Genomic DNA, 14,990 nt, shown 5'->3' with positions numbered 1-14,990 from the left:
AAATATTTTTTTTAAAAATCCACGCTTATGAAAGAGCTTGAAAAAATATTTTTTAAAAAATCCACGCTTATGGAAGTGCTTGAAAAAATAATTTTTAAAAAATCCACGCTTATAGAAGTCTTTGAAAAAATATTTTTTAAAAAATCCACACTTATGGAAGTCTGGAAGTCTTTGAAAAAATATTTTTTAAAAAATCCACGCTTATGGAAGTCTTTAAAATTTTTTTTAAAAAATCCGTGCCTATGGAAGTACTTGAAAAAATATTTTTTAAAAAATCCACAGTTATGAAAGTCCTTGAAAAAATATTTTTTAAAAAATCCACGGTTATGAAAGTCCTTGAAAAAATATTTTTTAAAAAATCCACGGTTATGGAAGTCTTTGAAAAAATAATTTTTATAAATCCACGCTTGTGGAAGTCCTTGAAAAAAATAATTTTTAAAAAATCCACGCTTATGGAAGTCCTTGAGAAAATAATTTTTAAAAAACCCACATTTATGGAAGTCCTTGAAAAAATATTTTTTAAAAAATCCACGCTTGTCGACGCTTATTACTATGGAAGAAAAATCCACGCTTATAGATCTGAAAGTCCTAGAGAACATATATTTTTAAATCCAGGATTCCTTAAAAAAATATTTTTTTAAACCACCTTTTATTGGTCTGGAAATCTTTGTTCCTGCATAATTTTGAAATACTGTGCGATTGTAAAAATCAATTCATTAATTATCTCATAATTGATTTTTAATCATAATTGCTGTATTTAATATAAAAATCTCAAGTATCGCTAAACGATTGCGATAATTGCCAAGTACCTGTTTTGATTTCAAAATAATTGATATTGACATTTTTCAATCGTTTTTTGTTTGGCCATTGAAATTGTCAACAACTTCCCAAAAACAAAACGGAAACAAAAACAATGACCAATTAGAAAAAAAATGTGAAAAAGCCAACAACAAAATATAACTGGCATTAAAAATTAAAAACAATACCAATACACATTCATAATAAATAATTAGAATAACAACAAAAAAACGGTTATAAATCTCTTGAATATTTTCTATAGTTATGAAATGAAAACAGCAACAACGACAACAACCAAAACAAATACGGGCCTGCTAACAGCTGTTGTTGATTAACAACAATCAGAGATAAGTTAATTAAATCAAATTAAAACAATCAAAAAAGAGCGACCGCCACCCCCTCACACAACCCCATTACTCTACTCGAGAGCCGAAAACAAACAAGATTCTCATAGTTATTGCGTCAAAATATTTAACAGATTTGTAATCTTTGGAGAATATTCAAAGAAAAGCCAGCACCAAGCACAACACGAAGTGGGAATCAACACCGGAAGAAAACAGATGAATAACCAGCCAACCATTAACCCAAGCAAGCTCTCCCCAAATTGAATTACAAAAATGAACATTTAATCCAAATAGCAAATAAGAAGAACCACACGTGGCTGCTGGGCAGAGATTCAGAGCAGCTATGCGTTTGCCGTTAAGGGCAATAAAAATCCAATGCTTCGTATTTGCTTTTCTTAAAAAGTTCGAATTTTTTTTCTTCTCTGTCGAAATTATGGTATTCCAGTTTTTCGGTTACCAGTTCGGAAATTTATTCACCGCTAATGAATTTTTTAAAATGGTTTTATTTGCTAGTGATTTTCGTAAGTTCTGATGAGGGTAATTTTTGTATTTTAACGTCTGCGCCCAGCACTGAAAGGCAACCTAGATAAGTGTTTAAAATTTCGCAAAACATGTATTTATGTACAGTGGAACCTAGAATTGAAATGGCATTTCAAAAGGTGGTAAAAAGTAATTCTAAATACTTTGTATAAATAGATGACCTTCAAAAGGTCATTTATGAATGGAAAATCATATATCTTGCACAGATTGAATTTCAAAGGTCTTTCTGTCCAAAAGGGCAGAAGGACCTTTAAAGGATAGATTTTGACTCTAAGAACTAAGAGCCATCGGTACTTTGTAAGGACTCTCAGAGAAACTAGCGTTAATCGAAAAAATAGATAGGACTTCAAGATTTAAAAGCGTGGATTTTTTAAAAAATACTTTTTAAAATATTTCCATAACGTGGATTTTTAAAAAATATTTTTTCAAATATTTCCATAAGCGCGGATTTTTTAAAAATATTTTTTCAAGGACTTCCATAAGCGTGGATTTTTAAAAAAATATTTTTTTCAAGGACTTCCATAAGCGTGGATTTATTAAAAAATATTTTTTCTAGGACTGATAAGGGTGATTTTTTTTCAAGGAATTTTGCTTACCTCCCCGTCTAGGAATGAACTCAATTTCTTCCTACATCAAATTTCCCCTCATGTCATTGGAATTATTGCAATATTAATTGACAATAAATATATTTATCATTTGGAAATTGAGAACAACAACAACATCGCTACTCATTGACAAATGACTGACATTTACTCTGGCCAAATGTCACAATGTACGCCATAATTATGGCAACGAGTTTTGCGATATGCCAACACGTGCTACGGCCCAAAACCAAAAACCATTGAAATATGATCCGCAATTGGTGACTATTTTTAGATAAATTGACATTGGAATCAAAATTTGAAAAAAAAAAACGAACTACACATGTGAGTACATGGAGGCCTGGGTTGCCATTTTGGGGGTAAATGCGGCAAAAAATTTTGAAAATCAATTGTTTTGTTTTTAAATTTTTATATTTGATCGTTTGAGTCTTCCCAATATCGCGGTGGCGAATTCAAATCTAAAACGGTAACACTGCTACCGCTGACTAAGAGATATAATTTTCTGTTTTGAAGGGTGGGGTGGTGATGTTGATAAGCTCCCAGATATTCTTGCTGTTGACACACACATCAGGGGTGAGGTGACAGCTAGCTATCATTTTAGTTACTGTTTTTTTGTTGTTATTATTATTATTGTTTTTCTTGTTGTTGTTGTTTTGATAATGAAAACCAATAGATTAACAACAAACAAATTTGCTAAATGCCCACCATATTGAAATATTCATTGGAGCCAATAATTATTCTGAATACGGACAATGAGATCTTCAGGTGATAATAAGAGAGACTGAAAGAGAGATACAGGGGAGAGAAAACAATTCTAGAAATACGAGGTGTTGTTAAGAGTAAAGGTAACTACTTTTCGTACAGTTCTGGGAGACTCTAGAAAATCGACAATAATGAAACAATTGAAATAATCTTAAATTGAAAAAATCTCAAAAATCTTCGATGAGGGTCACGTGACGTATTTTAGGGTGGTTTTAGGGCGTAGATTTAAAAAAAAACAATGACTTCCAGAAAAAATATTTTTTTATGATCAAGGACTTCCCGAGGAAACTATTTTTTGTAAGGATTTATAAGCGTGGATTTAAAAAAATGAAGGACTCCCAGAGAAAAATATTTTTTTCAACGACTTATAAGCGTGGATTTTTTAAAAAATGTTTTTCAAGGACTCCCAGAAAAAATATTTTTTTAAGGACTTATGAGCGTTGACTTAATAAAAAATATTGTCAAGAACTTCCCAAGGAAAATATTTTTATAAATATAAGCGTGGATTTTATTAAAAAATTAAGGACTTCCAGAGAACGTGAATTTTTTTAATGAATATTTTTTGACGATTTTATAAAGATTTTTTTTTGAGGAGCCTTCAGGACGTGGATTTTTTAAGAGTTTTTTTTAAGAATATTTTTTGAGGAGCCTTCGAGACGTGGATTTTTTAAAGAATATTTTTTGAAAAGCCTTCGAAACTTGGATTTTTCAAAAAATATTTTTTAAGAACCCTCGAGACGTGGATTTTTTAAAGAATATTTTTTTGAGAAGCCTTCGAGACGTAGATTTTTTAAAAAATATTTTTTAATGTGCCTTCGAGACGTGGATTTTTTAAAAAATATTTTTGGGAAACCTTCGAGGCGTGGGTTTTTAAAAGAATATTTTTTGAGAAGCCTTCGAGACGTGGATTTTTTTAAAGAATATTTTTTGAGGAGCCTTCGAGACGTGGATTTTTTTAAAGAATATTTTTTAAGGAGCCTTCGAGACGTTGATTTTTAAAGAATATTCTTTGAGGAGCCTTGGAGATGTGGATTTTTTAAAGAATATTTTTTGGGGACCCTTCGAGACGTGGATTTTTTTAGAGAATATTCTTTGAGGAGCCTTGGAGATGTGGATTTTTTAAAGAATATTTTTTGAGGAGCCTTCGAGACGTGGATTTTTTAAAGAATATTTTTTGAGGAGCCTTTGAGACTTGGATTTTTAAAGAATATATTTTGAAGAACCTTCGAGACGTGAATTTTTTAAAGAATATTTTTTAAGAAGGCTTTGAGACGTAGGTTTTTTTAAAGAATATTTTTTGAGTAGCCTTCGAGACGTGGATTTTTTTAAAGAATATTTTTTGTGGAGCCTTCGAGACGTGGATTTTTTTTAAAGAATATTTTTTGAGGAGCCTTCGAGACGTGGATTTTTTTAAAGAAAATTTTTGAGGAGCCTTCGAGACGTGGATTTTTTAAAAAATATTTTTTGAATAGCCTTCGAGACGTGGATTTTTTTAAAGAATATTTTTTGAGGAGCCTTCGAGACGTGGATTTTTTTAAAGAATATTTTTTAAGGAGCCTTCGAGACGTGGATTTTTTTAAAGAATATTTTTTGTGGAGCCTTCGAGACGTGGATTTTTTTAAAGAATATTTTTTGTGGAGCCTTCGAGACGTGGATTTTTTCAAAGAATATTTTTTGAGGAACCTTCGAGACGTGGATTTTCTAAAGAATATTTTTTAAGGATTTTTAAAAAAATATTTTTTGAGAAGCCTTTGAGACGTGGATTTTTTTAAAGAATATTTTTTGAGAAGCCTTCGTGACTTGGATTTTTTAAAGAATATTTTTTGAGGAGCCTTCTAGGCGTGGATTTTTTAAAGAATATTTTTTTAAGAACGTTGAAGACGCGGATTTTTAAAAGAGCATTCTTTGAGGAAACTTCGAGACGTGGATTTTTTCAAAGAATATTTTTTGAGGAGCCTTCGTGACGTGGATTTTTTAAAGAATATTTTTTGATAAGCCTTCGAGACATGGATTTTTTTAAAGAATATTTTTTCAGGTGCCTTCGAGATGTGGATTTTTTTAAAGAATATTTTTTGAGGAGCCTTCGAGATGTGGATTTTTTTAAAGAATATATTTTGGTTAACCTTCGAGATGTGGATTTTTTTAAAAAATATTTTTTGATGTGCCTTCGAGACGTGGATTTTTTTAAAGAATATTTTTTGAGGAGCCTTCGAGATGTGGATTTTTTTAAAGAATATATTTTGGTTAACCTTCGAGATGTGGATTTTTTTAAATAATATTTTTTGGGGAGCCTTCGAGACGTGGATTTTTTTAAAGAATATTTTTTGAGGAGCCCTCGAGACGTGGATTTTTTAAAGAAAATTTTTTAAGAACCCTCCGATACGTGGATTTTTAAAAGACAATTTTTTGTGGAGCCTTCGAGACGTGGATTTTTTAAAATAATATTTTTTTAGGAACCTGGGAGATGTGGATTTTTTAAAGAATATTTTTGGGAAGCATTCGTGACTTAGATTTTTTAAGGAATATTTTTTGAGGAGCCTTAGAGACGTGGATTTTTTTAAAGAATATTTTTGGAGGAGCCTTAGAGACGTGGATTTTTTTTTGAAGAATAGTTTTTGAGGAGCCTGGGAGACGTGGATTTTTTAAAGAATATTTTTGAGCAGCCTTCGAGACGTGATTTTTTCAAAGAATATTTTTTGAGCAGCCTTCGAGACGTGATTTTTTCATTTCGCTTTTTTATTGAACGCACCTCGTATATTCACATGTGCATGACTAATATCACCGATGACAAAACAATGCGAATGCGGCACACTTCTATTCTTTGTGGTTGTCACAAAAACTGGTATGATTAAAAACGAAGTATGGCATTTGGCACATATATAAATGCAATAAATATGAATAAAGACCACACAATGGGAGTAGGTGTTAATTACAGTGAAGATCTCACACACACACACACAGGTACAAAAATTAGAAATAAATATTTTTATTAAAAAATAAAATTATTTCAAATTACTCATTCTTTCAGAAGAAGCTGCTATAATTTTAAATAGCTCTAAATCATATTTTGATATTTTTTCTTGAACTCCATTTAAGTAGTTTCAAATTAATTCGAAAATATCATTTAATATATTCTTCTAAAAAAACCAGTCAACAAAAATTTTGTGAGCTACCAAATTTATGTGCGAATTTCATCAGCAAAAATTCAACGCCCAAAATCAATTAATTGCGATTTAGTTAAATTCCGCAAATATTCGCCGCTGTGTGATTTTGCATTGATTGCCTTCAATGCGGAATAGCATATTTTGCCAATTATAATTGGGTTTACTGTTTGCTGGTGGTTCTTGGAAGCAATAAAAAATAAACTCATTAATATGCCAACGGGTGCCACACGCAGCCATTGAGGGCTTGGTTGGTTAAGCCTTTCGCGTCTCTTTTTGATGGACATTAGCAAATTATGTTGACAATGTGTGCAAACATAAGACACAGTGTTTTGAAATGCCAAAAAAAAAGTGTCGCATTTGGAAATTAAAAAAAAAAAAAAAAAAAAAAAACAATAACAAGTAAAAAAAGCAGCTCAGCTCTTTTTATAACCTCCACCATTCGGAAGGAATTTGAAAAAAAACGTAAAAAAATATCGCTCAAAAGAAAACCTTTATATGGGGGCTATACGAAGACGTGGTGCTGGATAAGCAAAATGTTTGTGATAGGCTGTAGCTACTAAGATGGAGGCTATAAAAATCCTACGCATACACCTCGAAATAATCTTTATTAAAAAAATCATTAAAAAAATATGTGAAAATCCATGTTTTTATGCATTAGAAAAAAAATTTAAAAAAAAAAAACTCCACGCCTGGGCCCTGCAGGGGTATGATGACATTGAAAAATATATATATTTGAAAAATCCAGGAATTAAAAAAAAATATATAAATATTTCACGTCATGTAGAGCCCTTGAAAAATACTTTCACAAGAATGAAAATATATTTAAAAATTATATTAAAAAATATATATTTTTAAATCATATGGAAAAATATTAAAAAAAAACTCCACGCCTGTAGGGTACTTAAATAAAAAACAAGTAAAAAAACATTATGTTCGGCCGGGCCAAACTTTTAATACCCTCCACCTTAGGGTAAAAGAAACATTAGAAGAAATGTGGCAAAAACCATTAAAATGCCGATTATGGGTAGGTACCGTTATATGGGGGCTATACCAAAACGTGGACCTATAATTACAATGTTTCGCCACCGGAGCTGGAACCCATTATGACCAACAAATACCAATTTTCGAACAAATCCCTGAAAAAATGTGGCAAAAATCATCAAATTACCGAATATCGGGAGGTACCGTTATATGGGCGCTATACCAAATTATGGACCCATACATGCAATGTTCCGCCACCGAAGCTGGAACCAATTATGACCAACAAATACCAATTTTCGAACAAATCCCTGAAAAAATGTGGCAAAAATCATCAAATTACCGAATATCGGGAGGTACCGTTATATGGGCGCTATACCAAAACGTGGACCTATAATTACAATGTTTCGCCACCGGAGCTGGAACCCATTATGACCAATAAATACCGATTTTCAGACAAATCCGTGAAAAAATGTGGTAAAAAAACTAAAATACTAAATATCGGGAGGTACCTTTATATGGGGGCTATACCACAACGTGGACCTATACATGCTATGTTTTGCCACACGCTCAGGGACCCGCTATGACCTACAAATACCAATTTTAAGACAAATCCGTGAAAAAATGTGGCATAAATCATCAAAATACCGAATATCGGGAGGTACCGTTATATGGGGACTATACCAAATTATGGACCCATACATGCAATGTTCCGCCACCGGAGCTGGAAACCATTATGACCCACAAATACCAATTTTTAGACAAATCGGTGAAAAAATGTGGTAAAAAAAAACTAAAATAATAAATATCGGGAGGTACCTTTATATGGGGGCTATACCACAACGTGGACCTATACATGCAATGTTTTGCCACACGCTCAGGGACCCGCTATGACCTACAAATACCAATTTTAAGACAAATCCGTGAAAAAATGTGGCATAAATCATCAAAATACCGAATATCGGGAGGTACCGTTATATGGGGACTATACCAGAACGTGGACCGATATATCTCATTTTCAATACCAACCATCCTAGACACAATGCAAATAGCTCTGCTAAATTTTGGAGCTCTACGTCAAATAATGTGGGCTGTATCGTGATTTCAACAGACAGACAGACAGACGGACAGACAGACCGACAGACGGACATCGTAAAATCGACTTAGAATTTTATGCTGATTATGAATATATATACTTTATGGGGTCTAAAACGAATATTTAGGGATGTTACAAACGGAATGACAAAGTTAATATACAACAAATCGTATGATGGCAGTAAAAAAAAGAAAATATTTTAAAAATTCATGGCTGTATTTTGGAATTAAAATAATTGAATATATAAAAACCCCCACATAGTTTGGGGTTCTTGAAAAAATATACTTTTCAAAGACTACCACTTTACGGGGACTTTGAAAACCATTAAAAAAATTCATGGTTGTATAATTGGTATTGGAAAAAACTATTTTTGGAAAATACACACTTGTGCGGAGTTCACGAAAAATTATTTCTAAAAATAAAACAGGCGTGTGTTTGCTTAAAAAATATTTAAAAAAAAAAAAAAAATAGCTGGGACCCTTGAAAAGTCACATTTAAAAAAAAAAAAACACTTTAAATAAAATTGCCGGAACATCTTCTGTTTTAATAATTGTTTTTATTTATTTATTTTTTTTTTTCATCAATTAAATCGAGTTATTCCAAAACATTTCCGATTTTAAAGTTTCATGCTTAAAAAACTACCGAATTAAAATTTCGGCTGCCGCTACTGTTAAATATGGTCTATAGGAAAATGTGGAACCTTAAAAAAAAACAATAACAAGTAAAAAAAGCAGCTCAGCTCTTTTTATACCCTCCACCATTCGGAAGGAATTTGAAAAAAAAAACCGTAAAAAAATATCGCTCAAAAGAAAACCTTTATATGGGGGCTATACGAAGACGTGGTGCTGGAAAAGGACATTTTTGTGATAGGCTGTAGCAACTATGATGGAGGCTATAAAAATCCTACGCATACACCTCGAAAGAATCTTTATTAAAAAAAAATCATTAAAAAATATGTGAAAATCCATTTTTTTATGCATTAGAAAAGAAATTAAAAAGAAACTCCATGGCTGGGCGCTACAGAGGTATGATGACATTGAAAAAAATATATATTTGAAAAATCCAGGAATTATATAAATATAAAATATATAAATATTAATAAATAAAATACCTTCACAAAAATGAAAATATATTTAAAAATTATATCAAAGAAAATATATATTTTTAAATCATATAGATGGACCATGACCATGTATATATACATTGGAAAAATATTTAAAAAAAACTCCACGCCTTTAGGGTAGTTAAATAAAAAAAATTAAAAATCTGAAATCGTATGATGGCATTGAAAAAAAGAAAATATTTTAAAAATTCATGGCTGTATTTTGGAATTAAAATAATTAAATATATAAAAACCCCCACATAGTTTGGGGTTCTTGAAAAAATATACTTTTCAAAGACTACCACTTTACGGGGACTTTGAAACCCGTTTAAAAAAATCCATGATTGTATAATTGGTATTGGAAAAAAATATTTTTGGAAAATACACAATTGTGCGGGGTTCACGAAAAATTATTTCTAAAAATAATCCAGGCATGTGTTTGCTTAAAAAAATATTTTAAAAAACTAGCTTGGGACCCTTGAAAAGTCACATTTAAAAAAAAAAAAAAACTTTAAATAAAATTGCCGGAACATATTTTGTTTTAATCATTGTTTTTATTTATTTCATCAATTTAATCGAGTTATTCCAAAACATTTCCTATTTTAAAGTTCCAAGCTTAAAAAAGTACCGAACTGAAATTTCGGCTGCCTCTACTGTTAAATAGGGTCTATAGGAAAATGTGGAACCCTAAAAAATCTGATATGGTGGCATTAAAAACATATTTTTTGCAAAAACCCAGGGTTGTATTGTGGAATTAGAAAATTATTTATAAAAAATCCCACGTAGTGTAGCTGGCTTTTGAAGAGGAGATATTTCACACAAAACCATTTTTAAAAAATCCGTAAGTATATGAAAGCTATTGAAAAAAATATTTTTTGAAATATGCACACTTGAGTGGGGTTCATGAAAAAATATTTATAAAAAACCTAGGTGTATATGAACTTGAAAAAAAAATTGAAAAAAAAAACTCCTTTTTTGAGACCCTTAAAAAGCAATTTTTAAAAAATACACTTTAAACTAAAATTTTTGAAACGTCTTCTTTTTTAATAATTTTGTGATCTTTATTTTTGTTTTCCATGAATAGAATACCGTTATTCCAAAGCATTTCCTAATTTGAAATTTCCACGTTGAAAAGTACAGAATTGATACCTTTAAAATTAGTATTTTGTACTTTTCAGACCCGTTTTGAACGAAAACCAAAAATTGTATAATATCTCCGCCCAAATTCAAATAACGAATTTTAAGCTATTATGTGGCTAAAATCCTCAAAACTCCGAATATTGGAAGCTCCCGTTATATGGGGGTTACAGGAAAATATGGAATTTTATAGACAGTATTCTGCCAGAGAAGGTTGAACAAATTGTAAACTGGGAGTATCGAATTTTCAACCCTCTATAGAAACTTAGGCTAATATCATCAAATTTCCAAATTTGGGGAGCTATATACCATTATATCGGAGCTATAGGAAAACGTGGACCTGTATGGACGAGGTCCTAGTACTGGGCAACAAGAGGAAGAACATGTAACAAATACCGGGAAATGAGACCAAAATCAGTACTAAAAGTACTAAGTGGTACTAAATTTGGTACAATATCGTTTTGGGTGAACCGATAGATTTGGAATCCTGAAAACTAAAAATAAGATTTCTTTCGACAGTATTATGAAAGTTATGAAAATTTGTACTTAAGTGTACTAAATAGTACTAGATTTGGTACAATTTAAATTTTGGGAGAACTAATAAATTTGGAATCCTGAAATTTGAAAATAAGATTTCTATTGGACTGTACGATGTAGGTAGTTATGAAAATTTGTACTTAAGTGTACTAAATAGTACTAAATTTGGTACATTTTAAATTTTGGGAGAACTAATAAAATTGGAATCCTGAAATTTGAAAATAAGATTTCTATTGGACTGTACGATGTAGGTAGTTATGAAAATTTGTACTTAAGTGTACTAAATAGTACTAGATTTGGTACATTTTAAATTTTGAGAGAACCAATAAAATTGGAATCCTGAAATTTAAAAATAAGATTTCTATTGGACTGTACGATGTAGGTAGTTATGAAAATTTGTACTTAAGTGTACTAAATAGTACTAAATTTGGTACATTTTAAATTTTGGGAGAACTAATAAAATTGGAATCCTGAAATTTAAAAATAAGATTTCTGTTTGACTGTACCATGAAGGTAGTTTTGAAAAATTGTACTTAAGTGTACTAAATAGTACTAAATTTGGTACATTTTAAATTTTGGGAGAACCAATAAAATTGGAATCCTGAAATTTTGAAAATAAGATTTCTATTGGACTGTACGATGTAGGTAGTTTTGAAAAATTGTACTTAAGTGTACTAAATAGTACTAGATTTGGTACAATTTAAATTTTGGGAGAACTAATAAAATTGGAATCCTCAAATTTAAAAATAAGATTTCTGTTTGACTGTACGATGTAGATAGTTATGAAAAAGTGTACTTAAGTGTACTAAATGGTACTAAATTTCATAAAATTTGGATTTGGGTGAACCAATAAAGCTGGTATCCTCAAAATTGGAAATAAGATTACTGTCGGAGTATAGGATTGGGATATGTAGGTAGTTTTCGAAATTTGTACGGATATGTACTAAAATGGTACTAAATTTGATACAATCTGGATTTCGGGTGAAACGATAGAGCTGGAATCCTGCAATTTGGAATTAAGATTACTGTTGGAATGTAGGATTAGGTTATGTAGTAAGTTTTGGAATTCCGTGCTTATCTGTACTATATGGTACAAAATTTGATACAATTTGTATTTAGGCGAACCTATAAGGATGGAATGCTGAACTTTGGAATTGAAATTGCCGTGGGAGTGTACATACCCCAAGTAGGAAGCTTTGAAAAAGTGTACTAAATGGTAATAAATTTGGTACAATTTGGATTCGGGTGAATCAGTAGACCACAAATCTTGAAATTTGGTATGAGAATCAAGTTTGGAAAGTAAGTGTGATATATATGAAGGTGGTTTTGGAAATGTGTATTAAATGGTACTAAATTTGCGGAAATTTGAGGTTTTGTATTGGCTTGGTGGTAGGTTTGTGATAAAGAGGTGGATATAGATATGTATACTGCAAAGGCACGAAAATTTCAAAATAGTACTATATTCGGTATAATTTGGTATTGGGTGCACAGATAGCGTTTGAAATCTGTAATTTGGTACATACGGAAATTTATTTTTTGGAAATAAGTACTATGACCGTACTAAAATTCTAAATAATAAAAAAATTAGAATTCGATAAAGGACTGGAGCTGAAATCCTAAAATTTGATTAATACGTCACTGTTGCTATATGTGGTTAATATATGAAGGTGGTTTTGGAAATGTGTACTATAATTGTACTAAAAAGTACTTGAATTGGGTGAAAGGGATATAAATTGCTTCTGTTATGATTATTCAAATGCTTAACCCCTTATGCAGTAGGTTCAGTAGGACTGGGCAAATATTGGCGATTTCTTATCGGACCTAAATAAATATGATATAAATATTGCGTCGTGCTAGGTTTGGACTGTGTTGTGTTGATCGAAATATTGGGATGTATCGAGTCTTGAATAGAATCAAATGCCATCTCCGCTTTTTATGAGCTTCATGTATATTCAAAATTTTGAGTCTTTTTGGGGGAGGTACCGGAAGGAGTGGACCGATATATCCCATCTTCACAATGTGATGTATGAAATATAAAGAGAACCTAATGCTTATTTCGGATTTTATTAATGTTTTGATTATTCAAAACTTTGAGCCTTTGTTGGGAAGGTACCAGAAGGAATAGTCCGATCTCAACCTTTTTTTTCAACAGATCCTGTGTTGATAGCAATATTCAGATGTGTCAAGTCTAAATGGAATCCGGCGTTAATTTCGCTAATTTTATGAGCTTAATGGATATTCAAAATTTCGACCTTTTGTGGGGGAGGTACCAGAAGGAGTGGACCGATATATTCCATCTTACTACCAGATCTTGGGTTTATGAAATTATTGGGATGTGTGAAATTTTAAGATTATCGGACTTTTACATCACATTTTAAAAGACTTATAATTATTAAAAAATTTTACCCTTTGTGGGGGTAGGTACTTGATGGAGTGGACCAATATTGTCCATTTTCACACCTGACCTAGCACTGACGCAAATATTAGGATTCGCAAAGTTGGAGCAAAATCGGATTATCCTTTCTCTTTCTGTGCAAAAAAAATATATTTTTTGAAAATTTCGATCTTTTGTGGGGCAGGTACCAGAAGGAGTGGACCAATATATTGTATTTTCACACCAGGCTTTTTGTTAATAAAATTATTGGGATGTGTGAAATTTGAAGACTATCGGATTCTTAAATCACATTTTATGCGAGTTGTAATAATTAAAAATTTTGACAAATTGTGGAGGAGGTACTTGATGGAGTGGACCGATATTGTCCACTTTCATACCTGTCCTACCACTGATGAAAATATTAGGATTTGCAAAGTTCGAGCAAAATCGGATTATGGTTTCTCTTTTTGTTTTTTTCGTTGCCATTGGGAACGAATTTGGAAATTTTAAAAAAATTAAATCATTAAAAAATTCTGTAAAAATTTTAAAAACAACGAATATAGCTGTTATATTGGGGTTTATACGACGTGGACCTACATAGCCATTGTTTGTCATAATCCATTACCATATTCAAATTCGAAACTTGAAATTAAGGAGTTATGGCCATTTTAAAATTCTAAATAATTTATGCTTTAAAAAGTGATCGCAAATAGTAGCTAAAAACGCCGTAAACTCAATATTTAAGGAGTTATGGCCATTTTAAAATATTGAAAAATTCATGCTTTGAAAAGTGATCATAAATAATAGCTAAAAACGCCGAAAACTCAACATTTAAGGAGTTATGGCCATTTTAAAATATTGAATAATTCATGCTTTGAAAAGTGATCACAAATAATAGCTAAAAACGCCGAAAACTCAACATTTAAGGAGTTATGGCCATTTTAAAATATTGAAAAATTCATGCTTTGAAAAGTGATCATAAATAATAGCTAAAAACGCCGAAAACTCAACATTTAAGGAGTTATGGCCTTTTTAAAATATTGAAAAATTTATGCTTTAAAAAGTGATCACAAATAGTAGCTAAAAACGCCGAAAACTCAATATTTAAGGAGTTATGGCCATTTTAAAATATTGAATAATTCATGCTTAAAAATTGATTATCGACAATTATTTCTCCAGAATGTATTGTTATCGACAATGTTTTCGACAGAAAATAATGTTATAGACAATGTTTTCTACTCAGTCATCGTGCGCACCAGCCAGCCAGACAGACGGACGGACATCGCTAGATCGACTCAAAATGTTCCGAAACGGATTTGGTCCAAAGAGACCTAGGGTCTAAAACCGTTATTTCCACTGGGCACGTTTTGACCTTATATATTGTATATATATTGTATATACCCTCTGTAGCCATATGGCTGAGGGTATATGTAGCAGATATGTGCAGCCTTTGTCTCCTCTTTTTTATACCCTCCACTCCATTTAGCCATGTCTGTCTGTCTGTGGTAATCACGCTATCTTTCGAACGAATTGAGATAGAAGGCTAAAATTTTGCA

This window comes from Musca domestica, unplaced genomic scaffold (genome assembly GCF_030504385.1).
Source record: "Musca domestica strain aabys unplaced genomic scaffold, Musca_domestica.polishedcontigs.V.1.1 62, whole genome shotgun sequence".
NCBI lineage: Eukaryota > Metazoa > Arthropoda > Insecta > Diptera > Muscidae > Musca > Musca domestica.
The sequence above is the reverse complement of the archived record's forward strand: the minus strand, read 5'-3'. Positions refer to the sequence as shown.